Source organism: Castanea sativa, chromosome 2, assembly GCF_040712315.1.
Source record: "Castanea sativa cultivar Marrone di Chiusa Pesio chromosome 2, ASM4071231v1".
Taxonomy (NCBI): Eukaryota; Viridiplantae; Streptophyta; class Magnoliopsida; order Fagales; family Fagaceae; genus Castanea; species Castanea sativa.
In genome coordinates this window covers 2,586,401-2,601,123 of record NC_134014.1, presented here as the reverse complement: position 1 = coordinate 2,601,123, position 14,723 = coordinate 2,586,401, and the positions used below count along the sequence as shown (strand labels likewise).

Below are 14,723 nucleotides of genomic sequence, written 5' to 3'. Positions count from 1 at the left end.
AATTGAGTTATCACTAAAGAAGATAAAGATCGCATTTTCTTATTAAAAAATGGTGGACTTTCAATTATGCAAAAATGACATGTCACTAAGTTTGTTATAGATCACAATCATGAATTGTTGTCCCCCTCAAAAGTGGGATTTCTTCTTGCCAATTGAGTTATCACTAAAGAAGATAAAGATCGCATTTTCTTATTAAAAAATGGTGGACTTGCAATGAATGATGCTATGGGTCTCTTACAATTGTGCAAAGTTGCTAAGGAAAAGAATTCTAATTTTCAATATACATATACAACTGATGAAAAGAGTAGGTTGTAGCATATTTTTTGGGCGCCTACTTCTTGTTTCGATTGGTACCAAAAATATGGAGATGTGGTTGTTATTGATATTACTTACAAAGTAAATGCATATGACATGCCTTTTGATATTTTTGTTGGTATCAATAATCATAGAAAGACAGTTCTTTTTGGTTGTGCACTTCTTCGAAATGAAACAACTAGTGCATTTCAATGGCTAATGAAGGTACGTAAATTATTTAATTATCTTGTAAGGTTGTGCAACTATTTTTCTATTCTATTTGATTAATTAGTAGTTTAATAGTATATATCCTTCTATATTTTTTCATGTGCTAATAACTTTTTATTTTATTAATAGACTTTTGCAAATTTAATGAAGAAGTCACCTAAGGCAATTTTAACAGACCAAGATCCATGGATTATAGAGGCTATATCAAAAGAATTGCCATCCACAAAACATGCTTTTTGTGTATGGCACATAACTGCTAAATTTAGTAGTTGGTTTACGGCAATTTTTCGTAGTCAATATTCAAATTGGTGCACGAATTTCTACAAGTTATATAAGTTAGACTCATGTGAAGAATTTGAGCATCAATGGTCTCAAGTTATGGCAAAATATGACATGCTTACTAACAAACATGTAAGTGGTTTATATCAAATCAAGCATTTTCGGATACTATGTTACCTTCGTAACTATTTTTTTGGGAGAATGACAACAACCGGAAAATCCGAAAGTATAAATGCATTTATCAAACGGTTTGTTAGTTCCCATATAAACTTGACCCAATTTATTGAACAAGTAAGTCATTATTTATCTTCTTTTATTGTAGAATTTGATTTATTTTTTTATTTGTTAAATTTGTAGTCTTTATGTGTCTTTAAATTATTTAAAATTTGTAATTTTAGGCTAACCTTGCCATTGAAGATATTGAGCAAACACAATCACATGATACAATATTGGAGAAATATAGAGGTTCATCTTTAAGAACATTGTCACTGATAGAAGAACAAGCACATAGTGTGTTGACCCCCTATGCTTCCAAAATTTTTCAAGAGGAGTTTGGAAGAGCCACACAATATTCGGTGCTTCAAGAAAATGGTATTGAATTTGTGTTGCAATATTATGAAGAAAAAACTAGTCAAAAGCACTTGGTCTTATGGGATGGTGAGATGACTAGTTGTAGTTGCAAGAATTTTGAATTTCGGGGTTTACTTTGTCGTCACACACTTAGTGTATTCATTCACAAAGATTGTTACCAAATCCCATCTTTGTATCTTCCACCATGTTGGTGTTGCGAAACATCATTAGGTGGAAAAGAATTGATAGTGTTGAATGATGAAAATTTAGTGGACAAGGAAAATATAGTTGATGCTAATGCTAATGATGCAATAGATGGAGATTGTTTTGTTCGTTGTCCTTCGCTCTCAAAGACAAAAGGTTGCCCAAAGCAAAAAAGAATGAAAGGTGGAAAAGAATTAGGAAAGCAAAAGAGAATTTGTGGGTTTTGTAAGCATGTTGGCCATAACATCTCTACATGTCCGAAGAAGGAGAAGGAAAACTCGACTTCCACAAATGGTGCAAAGAAAATGAAAAATTGTACTTCAACAGATACGGGATTGAACCCAATATTTTATTTGAAATGTTAGGTCTTTTGCTTAAAAAATCACCAATATGATGTTTGCCAACTTTTTATTTTTGTTGGTGTTATATTATCATTTTGACAATATTATGCCAATGAATATCATGCATTCTTGAAAAAATAAAAAATTTTGCCATAGAAACAATAGTGTTTCACTAAAATTGAAATCTAATGTCCCATATCATATCATGCATCATGACACTTTTTCAATCCAAAGCAAACCGGTCTTCTCACGACATTTGAAACACAAAATAGCAAGGTACTGTTTTTAAACTTAAAATAATTTTAAAAATTACTATTTATGTTTTATTGTCTTAGGACACTAAATCTCTAACACCTCTAACCCACTACTAATCAATAAAATATTTTTATTTCTTTTATTTTGAATTTTATTATTTTTAATATTTAAATAAAATAAATGTCGACTCATGTAAAACCCTAAATCTATGGGGAAATATAGTGGGGCACCAACACAACCCCAAGCGGGTTTGCCCCAACAAAAAGTTGGTGGACTGCGAGTGGGGCCTATCACATACTTACTATGATAAGGCTAGTGGTACAAGACCAGAAAAAAAAAATTGTAATGACTCAAGCTCGTGCCATCACATATACAAATAGAAATTACGGACTCAAAAGGAATTGGTCATTGTTTCAAGAAACAAGATTTTATTGTCGTGATACTTATTGACCTCGTATCATCTTGAAATGTTACAAGCATAGATGTTATAAGATGAAAATGTAATGCAAATGTGTATTTGTCAAAATTCACACTCTATAAAAACTTGAAATTTAAAGATTTTATTGATGTGATCTTTATTTTTCTTAAATGTGTGATAAAAAGCTAAAAGTTAGTTTATTTTCAAAAATTTTAAAGTTAGATTATTTGCATAAAGCAAAAAGAAAGTTTGTTTAAAGCAAAATCCAAACACACAATTGATATCAAAATAAAAAAATAGGGTAAAATTGCAAATTATACTCCTAAAGTTTTGGGTGTTTGAATTTTACACCCTAACGTTTCAAAATTTGGATTTTACCTCTTAAATTTTAGGGGTATTTGGATTTTACTTTCTAAAGTTTTTGGGTAATTGGATTTTACACTCCGAAGTTTCTAAATTTGGGAGTGTAAAATCCAAACATCCACAAACTTCTGAAGGTTAAATCTAAATTCTAAAATATCAGAGTGTAAAATTCAAACACTCTCAAAATTTAAGGATGTAATTTGAAATTTACCCTAAAAAAAAGTCAAACTAATTTTGATATCAAAATAGGCTAAAATGCAAACTACACCCTTAATATTTGAGTGTTTTTAGATTTTATATCCTAAAGTTTTATAATTTTGATTTTACCTCTTGAAGATGTATATTGTTTGCATAAATAGCCTCTTCATTTATACTTTTCCACTAAGTGCCACAAAATAATGTTACACATATTTAGTTTGTCCAATAAAATAATGTCACGTGGTAGAATAAAATTGACGTGAATAATAGACACAATTGATACTTATAATAAATTTCACAATAAATTTAGTTTTTCACAAATACTTATAATAAATTTCACAATAAATTTCATTATGGTTAAAATAATTAACTGTGATATAAATACTTAAATAATTTCACAAATACTTATATATATTTGCATTGGTAGCATTATTTAATCATTAAACTTAGATAATTGTCTGTAGCAAGGAGCCAAGGATCCATAGTCAAAAAGTTATTCAATGTGTAGGCCTTTACGATAAAACTAGCCTCTGAGCACGCACTCATGCGCGTGCTCAAAGGCTCTTCTAATTTTTGGGTAAGGGTTAATTTAGAGCATTTATTATAATTTGGGAGTACTACATTTTTCAAATCACAAAAAAAACCTAGGGGTGTGATGAATATAATGCGTTAGCAGGTGAAATGAATTTTCATCACACCCCTAGGTTTTTTTTTTTTTTTTTTTTTTTTTTTTTGTAATTGAAAAATGTAGTACTCCCAAATTATAATAAACACTCTAAATTAACCCTTACCCAAAAAATAGAAGAGCCTTTGAGCACGCGCATGAGCGTATGCTCAGAGGCTAGTATTCCGTAACTATTATCCATTTTTGCCAATTTTATTTATGCAGTAATCGACGTGTTATTAATTGGAAGATGATACAATAATTTAATATTAACCTTTAGGGGGAAGAAAAAAAGATCCTCTAAATAAATCTTATAAATAGTGCATATATTGAAAATGCATTATAAAATTGTAACAATAAAACTACTTACAAAATACATGTGATGACCTTTACAAAAACTATTATGAAGAAGTTGATGGATCAATGTAGAAAACTGAAATATTTATATCAAGTAAAACTGTAAAATAATGCACTACATCTGAAACATGGAATATGTGAACTTATTAATATTATGCTGGCTACGGTGGAGAAGTTGGTGGAGCAATGCTATTTGTTCCACATTCTAATTGCTTTCCAATAGCATTTGCCATGAACCTATGATACAAAATGTGTTAGTTTGTGTTATTAATAGAGACTTTAAAACGTATATAATAATAATAAGCACAATAAATATCAAGCATAAACTTGTAAAATGAAGAAAAAAAAAAAAACTTTTATTTCAATTTGTCAATGCTATTCTTCTAAATTTTTTATTGAAAAAAAGTACACTAAATGTAGTTTAAGGTCATAGCAGTCGGAACAACATCCAAATTCACCTTTAAGTTAAAATTCACGTTTTCCTCTCTTTTTTCTTTTTCTTTTTTTTTTAAATCTCTTCCATATTTTAGAAAAAAAGAAAGAAAAGAATTCTACTATAAAACCACTACTATAACTTCTCCATCTATATCCTTATATTTAGGCACTAACATATCTGATTTTGAAAGAAAATAAAAGGCTAAATTTTAGGGAAATTTAAAAGATTAAGGTGGGGAATTGGTGTGACCCTACCCTATTTAACAGTTTATCAAAAAAAAAAAAACTACACGTTTGAATAAAATCCCATGTTCTATCCATGTACTATTTAAAAAAATCTCGGTTTCCATCCCACATTTAAAAACTATCCGACCACCTTTTTTTTAAACCCAAATTCACATTTTCCTCTTCTTCTTCTTTTCTTCTTCTTTTTTTTTTTTTTCCCCATTTTGGTGTTGTTGATGTTGGTTTTTTTTTTTTTTCAACTTTTATGTATGGCAATTATAATTTTTTGTCTAATCCTAAAATGTAGTTTTTTAATCCTAAAATTTAGCCATTTACTAAACATCCATAACATAAGTAAATAAAAGCTTAAATTTCAAATTTTATGGCAGGAGATACACGTTTCTTTTGGTGGTGTTGTTCTTTTTTAAAAAAATTTAATAACATTTATCAATTTTTGTTTAATCCAAAAATTTAGTTTTTTAGTCCTAAAAGTTAGCCACTTACTACTCCATAACAAAAGTTAAAAATGTTCACCAAAAAAAAAAAAAAAAGTTAAAAATCGTTTAAATTTCAAATATATCAACAACATCAACAACCTTTAAAACTGAGAAAAAGGTACGTAACATTTTTTATGAAGTAGTAAATTAATACTTATGGAAAAAAATTTAAATTGAATTTGACATAGAATTATACAAATGATAAATATAGTTTCTATTACAAAAGAATTTTTTTACAACAATTTCTTAGATAACAACCACTTTATGTGAGGTTTAATACATATAATAATTCTTGTAAAGTCTCTCACCCGAACTTATCTAATATTCCATTCCAATGACTCCTCAATGTAATCCAAAAATTTGTGCGTACGTGAACCTGAGAGAGATAAAAGAATTAGGGTTAAACCAAGTATTTAAAAAAAAATTAATCAACAAACCAAAGTTAGAATTTAACTCTATCATGGACTCTTTAAAATCTAATCATCACATCAGCAACTATTTAAATAAATAACTAAATAAAAAAAATTAACTCCAAAAACATATACAATGATGGTAAAAAAAAAAAAAAAAAAACTAAAACTTTAACGCCAAAATCATACACAATGAAGGTAAAAAAAAAAAATTCAATCATGGTAAAAAAAAATTAAAAAACTTTAACGCCAAAAACATACACAATGAAGGTAAAAAAAAAAAAAAAAATCTTAAAAAAAAAATACGTAGAAGGAAAAAAGAAAAAAAAAAAAAAAAGGGAAGAAGTGAGGAAATAAAAGATAAACATTTTTTAGAATTTAACTCTACCATGGACTCTTTAAAATTTAATCACCACATCATCAACTATTTAAATAAATAACTAAATAAAAAAAATAAAATTTAATGCCAAAAACATATACAATGATCGTAAAAAAAAATTCTTAAAAAGAAAAAAAAAAGAAGTGAGGAAATAGAAGATAAATTTTTTTTAGAATTTAAATCTATCATGGGCTCTTTAAAATCTAATCACCACATCATTAACTATTTAAATAAATAACTAAATAAAATAAAATAAAATTTAACGCCAAAAACATATACAATAATGGTAAAAAAAAAAAAAAACTTTAACGCCAAAAACATATACAATTGTAGTAAAAAAAAAAAAATCTTAAGAAGAAAAAAAAATATGAAGAAGGAAAAAAAAGAAAAAAGAAAATAGTAATTGATCATTTATATTTTGATCATTAATCAGCAAGTACCTATAATTTGTTGAGAAAGTGTCGTAAATTTTTTGTAGATGTAGCATTTTTCCAAAGAGATAAGATCAACCATTTGGATATTGAGAGATCCCAGGGCCAGATGTTATTTTTATTTGAATTTATCATCATTTAGTTGTAACGTATTTGAATTGAGTTGAATAGTTGTTACCGATCGAGTCCTCAGCCTTAGGAATTCTAAGAGTAACGTGGGCTGAAACTAAGTCCTTAGCCAAGTTGAGTTACATTTTAAGATATATATAATATCAGTTGAGTTACATTCAACAGCTGCACAGCATCTTTAATCTCTTTCTGAACTGCAGGCCAAGATTGTCACAATACTCTTAACTCTAACTTTGCATCAACCTTCTTCAATGCGATCTAAGATACGCATGGATCGCCATGAAGAAGAAGGTTAAGGCAAAGTTAGATTAGAGTGCTGTGCCTACTACTTGAAGAATGCTATCAATGACAACATTTGCGCCAATCTTACTTTGGCTACTCATTTCTCACTATCTGCAAATCCAAGAGATGGAGCACTTCAAGAATTACTTCAATAATTTCAGTTATTGATGTAATTCAGTTATTGAAATAATTCTTGAAGTGATGTATCTCTTGTATGGAAACTTTTAATCACCACATCATCAACTATTTATATAAATAACTAAATAAAAAAAATTTTAACGCCAAAATCATATACAATGATGGTAAAAAAAAAAAAAAAAACACTAAAAAACTTTAACACCAAAAACATATACAATGAAGGTATAAAAAAAAATTTCTTAAAAAGAAAAAAAAAACGTAGAAGGAAAAAAAAAGGTGAGGAAATAGAAGATAAATATTTTTTAGAATTTAACTCTATCATGATCTCTTTAAAATCTAATCACCACATCATCAACTATTTAAATAAGTAACTAAATAAAATTTAACGCCAAAAACATATACAATGATGGTAAAAAAAACTTTAACGCCAAAAACATATACAATGATGGTAAAAAAAAATTCTTAAGAAGAAAAAAAAAATACGAAGAAGGAAAAAAAAAAAAAAAGAAGTGAGGAAATAGAAGGAAATAGTAATTGGTCATTTATATTTTGATCATTAATTAGGAAGTATTGTAGTAACTATTTTTATTTCCATTCAAAATTTCAAAATTACAATTAGAAAAGAAAAAAAAGAGAGAGTTAACGTACATATATAACAAAAAAAAAAAAAATGTAGAACTCAAAGAAAGTCAATCATAAACCAAAGAAAAGAAAACAAAGAGGAACTTGCAAAAGATAAAACCTGAAAATTTGTTGGTTGAATGCATCTTTTGTAGCATAAGACAACCCTGTCTTTGGATCACAATACCTACAACATGAAATGACAATTCATTAAGAAGTACAGTGATAGAGTATATGAAGGAACCATTCATTTCAAAATTACATTTAAAAAAAAAAAAGAGTTAACGTGATACATATAAAAAAAAAATAGCGCTCAAAGAAAGTCAATCATAAACCAAATAAAAGAAAACAAAGAGGAACTTGTAAAAGATAAAACCTAAAAATTTATTGGAGCCTTTGACAATAAATGTCTTTAATCTGAAGAAAAAGAAAGGAGGATGTAAAGCTAAATTAAATGTCTTCAATCTGAAGAAGAATGAGAGATAGAAAGTGAGATAGAAACTGCAAAACGTATGTGAGTTTGTAGGTTTTAAAGTGTAGGAGTTTTAATTTACATATTTATCCTTGTTAGTTGAAAACTTGTAAGTGGATATGATAAAGGTACTTTAGGCATCCAAAATGTGGAATCCAAACAGGGGAATCCCCTTAAATAGTAGTATAGATATTGTTGTGTGGCTCTTTTTTTTCTCCACGTATCCACATAAGGACAACATGTAGAACTTTGTTTCAGAAATTTTGTCTTCCTTTCAACTCCTACACCGCTATAACTACAACCAAGGATAGTCTGGGGGAGGAAAGTCTTGGTCTTCAATGGCAGTGTTTCTTCTCTTTCAGTTTCACTACATTTTTTTTTTCTTTCTTTCCTTCATTTTCTCTCAGATCCCATCTCTTTCTTTGTATTTTTTTCTTTCTTTCATTCCCTCAACAAACAGAGAGTCAGAGACCACTGAAATCAAAGAAAACTCAAGCACGAAATGGGGATGGCTTCAAGGATCACCCGATCATGAACCACGCCTGGCCAATGCACTAATTTCAAGGCCCCTCATGTCATCGGCAACAAACAGTTGTTCAGCTTTGAACAATTCTGGTGCCAAGATTCACAACTATTTAAAACCCATATCGATTTCTTTTTTTAAAGTATTTAAGTCATAATTATTTATTTATTATATGTTGTGGATTTGTTCTAGTAACATCTAAAATTTGTATGAGTTGTAATTTTTGCAAGAGGATTTTTTTTTTTAATGAGAATTTTTGTAAGAGATTGTTTGGTGGTAGAGTGTTGTTTTCGGTTAACTTGTTTAAGTTGTGTAACTTGTGTTTCAACTTTCAAGGAGGAGGAGGAGAAATGAGTGAAGGGTAGTTTAGTCTTTTTAAAAATATATAAATTGTCAAATGCTTTTCTCTTGTTCCCATAAAAGTCAGTCATGTCTTGTGAAAGAGCAAAACAAAATTAATAAACTATTCCATTATATGTACGGTTAATGTATGCCCTTAAAATATGGTGTAAAAGACAAAGAGCCCATACGTAGTTTAACCAAACAAAAACTCCAAACATAACACTAGTGCATTGACCAATCAATCACTCAGAATTCAATAATGGCAGGTAAAACTATCGGTGTGATCGCTTGAAAAATCGGTATATACGAATATGATCATAGTAGGTTTTCATTTTTTTTTCATCATGTAATAAAATCGTTTTAACCTAGGATCTATCGCTTCAATCTCAGCCTATTTTGTAGTGCTTGGTGTTTCCATGTGTGTTGGTTTTGGGTTTAACTACCTCTATCTTACATTATACACTTTGCAAAACAAATTTTTTTACATCATTCACTCTGCAAAACAAAAATTTTAGAAAGGAGGATGTTTAAGTTTAGATGGAATAGGTGTGATATAGAAAGAGGGAATTTTCGCAATGGACAGTCACCCAAGTAAAATTAACTTTTTACCAACTTATGATTTCTCCTCCTTGAAGAAAAATGGATATTCCATAATTAGTCATTGGAATAAATTGGTTACTTTTGCCTAAATTACTTCCACAAATATCCTATTCTAGCATGAATCTCCAACGTATTCTAGCATTCTAATCATTTTTCTAAGTCAATTCCACTCTATTTAATATCCATGAAGGGTCGACCGTGATGTCTGAAGATTTGACGCCTTTCACTGGGTTGGGATTAGGCCTTGCTTTGACGTCGAGGAGAGAGAGGATACGGCGGTTGACTGTGCCGTCAGATAGGCCGAAAAAGTCGGTGACAGCAGAGAGGGCGGAGACGGAGATCCGCGTCTTCCATGGGAGGACCAAGTAATGAGAATCTGAGTACTGTTTATTATTAGCACTCATTTTGAGTTGAGTTGTAGAAGAAAAAAGTGTGGTTTGTTTACGTGTGTGTGCTACGTGCTACCAAGTTGAAAGAAGGGATGGACTTTAGGTAGGTAGTTCCGTTGTTGTACTAGTATTGAGTCTTTTTTTTCTTGGTTAGGAAGTATCGAATCTATTGACCAACAATAAAGTCAATGTTTGCGTTTCGTAGTGCACGTATTAATGGGGATGTATGGGTCAGTGTCGGTTAGGATTATCTTGAAATTTATAAAATCATTTTTAAACGTGTAAGTAGTATGAAAAAGTTGTTAAAAAAAGATGTTTGTAAATTCTGTAAACAGTGCTCAAGATTCACTGAATAGCACTGAAAGACGCTTCTTAGTGAAAAAAAAAAAAAAAAAAAAAACTAAAATGCAAATACACTGCGTTTCAGCAATATCCAAACGGATCTTTAGCCACTTGGCCATTAATCCTTCGTAATTCTAACATGCACAATGCATCCAACCCATCCATTTTTGCTGTCAGATCAATGAGTGGTTTGAAAAGCTTGTGAAAACTTTAAGAAGAAAAAAAAAACTATCAAAATATAGTCAATTTACTGATTTTCCAATTTTTTATTACTAATTATATTTTTTTGGTTAAATTCAGTTTAGCTACTGTATTTTTACTCCTGTCATCAAATTAGTAAATTTTTTAATTATGTTCTATTGAAAGATCTAATTTATTCATAAAAACAAAATATTTTGTCTCCAATGCTTTGGAGTTTGGACATGAATTTCAGGGATGATCTTGAGCGTTTGAAGAAGATCAGGTATGCTCTTATTTGTTTTCTTTCTTTTCCAACTTTACATTATCTGTTACCCATCATGTTATTGTGAGCTTTGGCTTCCTTAAGATTGAAAGTTTGTCTCAATTTTTATGTTGGATTAGCCAATGAGTTCTAGATCATCTGTTACCTCATCCCCTTACAAATTCTATGTGGATGGTGAGGTCTTTGGTTCAAGACCCACAGCATTTGTAACGTTCCAACAGATATATATAAAATGTTCTCTGCATTAGACAAAGCTCCTTGGCCACGTTGTAATTTGGATGGATGAGCACGAAGTCAGTTATTATTGAATACCAGTACTCAAATTAGTTAATGACGACTCTGCCTGTTCAGCTACCCTTCTCCTTGTTTTCACTCTTCTTCTTTTTATGAGGTTACCTATGAGTGTTTAGCCTCCTTGAAGCTTTTGATATAGTGAAGCATTTATAAGCATGTAAACTTGTTTGACATTGTGTATGGCATTAGCTTTTATGTGTGATGGTATTAATTATTTATAATCAATATCAATCAATATATATATATATATATATATATATATATATATATATATATATATATATATATATATATATATATATATATATAAAAGCAAGGTCCTCATATGGAAGAGTATGAGGTCCTGCCATGTGGCGCACTCAATGAAGATAATTGAAATACCTTAATTTACATTAGAGATAAAAACAAATTAATTATTGACTTTTGGTTTTATTTGGTTCAATGTTTTAAGACTTTTCTAATTAAAAAAAATATATTCTTTCTATTATTTGGTTCAATGTTTGAAGACATTTCATCTCTCACACATACACACAAAACACTTTGCATTTTAATTCAATCTTTTCACCTCTTGCACTTCTAGCCCTTTATATATGCTTACCTATTGCCCTTCATGCTATTCCATGTCAAATACACATAAACAAAAAATGATGTCATTTACCTTCAATCTTTCAACGACACCTACCTAACTCTAACATTGTTGCTTTATCTACTCCTACTCCGTTTGAGTTGGCTACAACCAAGAAAGGAGGGTATGCGTTTTATATTGAGTGACAATGGCAATTATGATTTTGATGTCAACGTTGGATGTTGTAAATTTGTGGGTTTTGTAAACGATGTGATTAACCGTGAATGTTTGAGATGTGTATTTTGTTTTAGAATTAAGGAGAGAGAAAGACACATTCTATAAGAAATTTTATTCTATAATTTTTCTCCAAAGTTTTTTTTTTTCATTACTTTAATTGAATAATTATAATGAATATGTGTATGCAATTTATAATTGTTGCCTTTTTTAATGAACTCATTACTAATAAAGTTTTATAACAACTATGCTATAATACATATACAACATTCTCCAAAATCATCTTATATAAAATATTACAATATTATCCGTGCATTTCATGGGTAACTTACTAGTTTCATATAATAGTTAAAGTTGACAATGCATTTTGCATTTTACTTATTCATTCTTCTTGATTAATGGTGCATGTAGTATGTACAGCAGCAGACGAGGCGTGGCATATGTTTACTGATGCCTGGGATTTTTCACATTTGTGCAACATTGATGACTGTATAAGGAGAATTGTCATTGCTACATGCTAGGATTTATTCAGCCTTGGTGATAAAATGGAAGCTACTTTTTTATTGTGGAGGGAGGAATAAAGAACAGTGTGAAGGTGGTCACTGATATCCCCCAAGAAAAAAATTAAACTACTCATTTTTAGTAGACTTTTCTGTTCTCAGCAATACTTTTCTCTCGTTCTCCCAAGTGTTTTGAACTAAAAATATTGGAAATGCAACAATCTATCCTCAAAAGCTTTTATGTGAACTGGTTAGCTGATGAATCATGTAGTGATTAGTGCCCCGAGTCTGATGATAAATTTGAAATTTCAGCATATCCTCAAATTTGGGATAAGTTTCTAAGAGATTAGCTTGTGCTGCTTAAATTATCCTCCAAGCTGTGCCATTACCCTCGAGTTTTGATTTAGCATTGTTTAAATTAACCCAAATTAAGCCAACTGAGCTGATAATTATTTGGTGACGTCATTTAAAGTCACCAAATAAATAAATAAAAAAGGAGAAATAATAGAGATTTAGGAGTGAAAATGGGTTAATCTATATATATAATAATAGGTAAAACTGAAGAAAAATTCAATTAGATTTTAAATTGAAAAACACACTTGTATCTGCTTCTAATCTCTTGAAAGTTCTCTTATTTGACCTTTTACAAAATGATTTACAGAATCTAAAGTGGGAAAAAAAATTGCTACAGAAAATTGGAAGTCGAGTTTCAATATCATAAGATTCACTGAAATTACGATCCATATATCATCTTTTCCACGCTTGGTCTTTAATATCTTTGTTCCATCGATGGTCCTTTCATGGATTCTCATTTTTCTAATCTACACTGCATCAACTATTTAAATCCAGCACTGCCCAAGTACAACTTGAGGCCCATGTATCTGCCTCCTGTTTTAACAAGGCATTTAGAACGTCCATATATACCATGTTTTGGAAATGTAGAAGCCACCCATTTCCTCAGATTAAGCCCATCCTGAAATAATTCTCTAGTGGGCTGCTTTTGTGTATCATCTCTTTCAGCATGATACCAAACCACATGCATCTCCACTAGTGGAAATTTCAATCCCCCGTCCATATTTTGTTTAATAGGACTTGTTAGCAAGAAGCATTTCAAAATTTGGTTTAATGTAAATGCTTTACAAAACATAGGTGAGACACTCTAATCACAGGACAAATTCCGCAGCAAACTGAAATCAGAAAAGAGAAAAAAGATAAGGCAAGAGACCAACTCAAAAATGGATTCACATACTCAAAATACCATAATGGCATATACAGGTAAGAACTCATTACTATCTCACTTGTACCCATTCAGCAACTATTCACTTTCCAAAACCAAGTATTATGCCCAGAGCCGGCTGAACTGTTGATACAATTGATACAATCGCTTAAGACCCCCACTTGTAAATATATATATATATATATATATGTTTTTTTTTAATTACAAAAAAAATTCAAGTACATTTATTGGTCAATAAAATACATTAAAAATGCCCTATTGTATCCTAAAATGCAGAAAATCAAAAAGGGAAAAAACAAAAATAGTCAAATTTTAGCTAACAAAATTAAATTTTAGGAAACAAATTCATTAAATCATTCTTGAAATATGCTAAAATCAAAATTAATACCAGACAAATTCATTAATAATACAACATAATTGTCTTGAAATATGCTAAAATAGAGATTATAAATTTCTAAAACAAAAGAAAAAATCTCTCATCTCTCTATGTCTTTGCCTTTCCATCTATATTCTTAACTTTCTTTTCTTCATCTTGATTCTTGATTTTTTTCTACAAGCTCAGTTTAGCTTGAAATCATTCTTTGTTCATTCCCTTCAATTCATAGTAAATTCAAAATTGAAGAGGAGCATCGTGAGCTGTGGGCATAGCAAAGGTAACCTTCTCTCCCTCTCTATCTTTACAAATAAGATTTAGGATTTTGATTTTATTTAATTTAAATATTTTAAATTATATTTTTTTAACCTACTTCATTGCTTGATTGATAGGACAACACGTCTTGCACAAGTTGCACAACCCACAGCACCGCACAGTGACAATGCACAGTGCAAACTGCACACAAGTTGTGGGCAGTGTGGACAGATTGGGATCCGGTGCAATAGCTAGGGCTATTGCACCATGTAATACCTCTCACATCATTTTCACTTTTTCAAAATTTTTAACTTTTTTTAAACTCTCAACTTTTTTACCTTTTTAACTTCCTTGACCCAATGGTTGGTATTAAAAGTTAACTTTTTAACTTTTAATATGAACCATTGAGAAAGTAC

At 29.9% G+C, this 14,723-nt stretch overlaps 1 pseudogene; it reads left to right on the top strand.

The window, feature by feature from the left end:
* The first annotated feature begins 213 nt into the window (after positions 1-213).
* Positions 214-1,940, top strand: LOC142624305 (protein FAR1-RELATED SEQUENCE 11-like; annotated as a pseudogene).
* Positions 1,941-14,723: the final 12,783 nt, after the last annotated feature.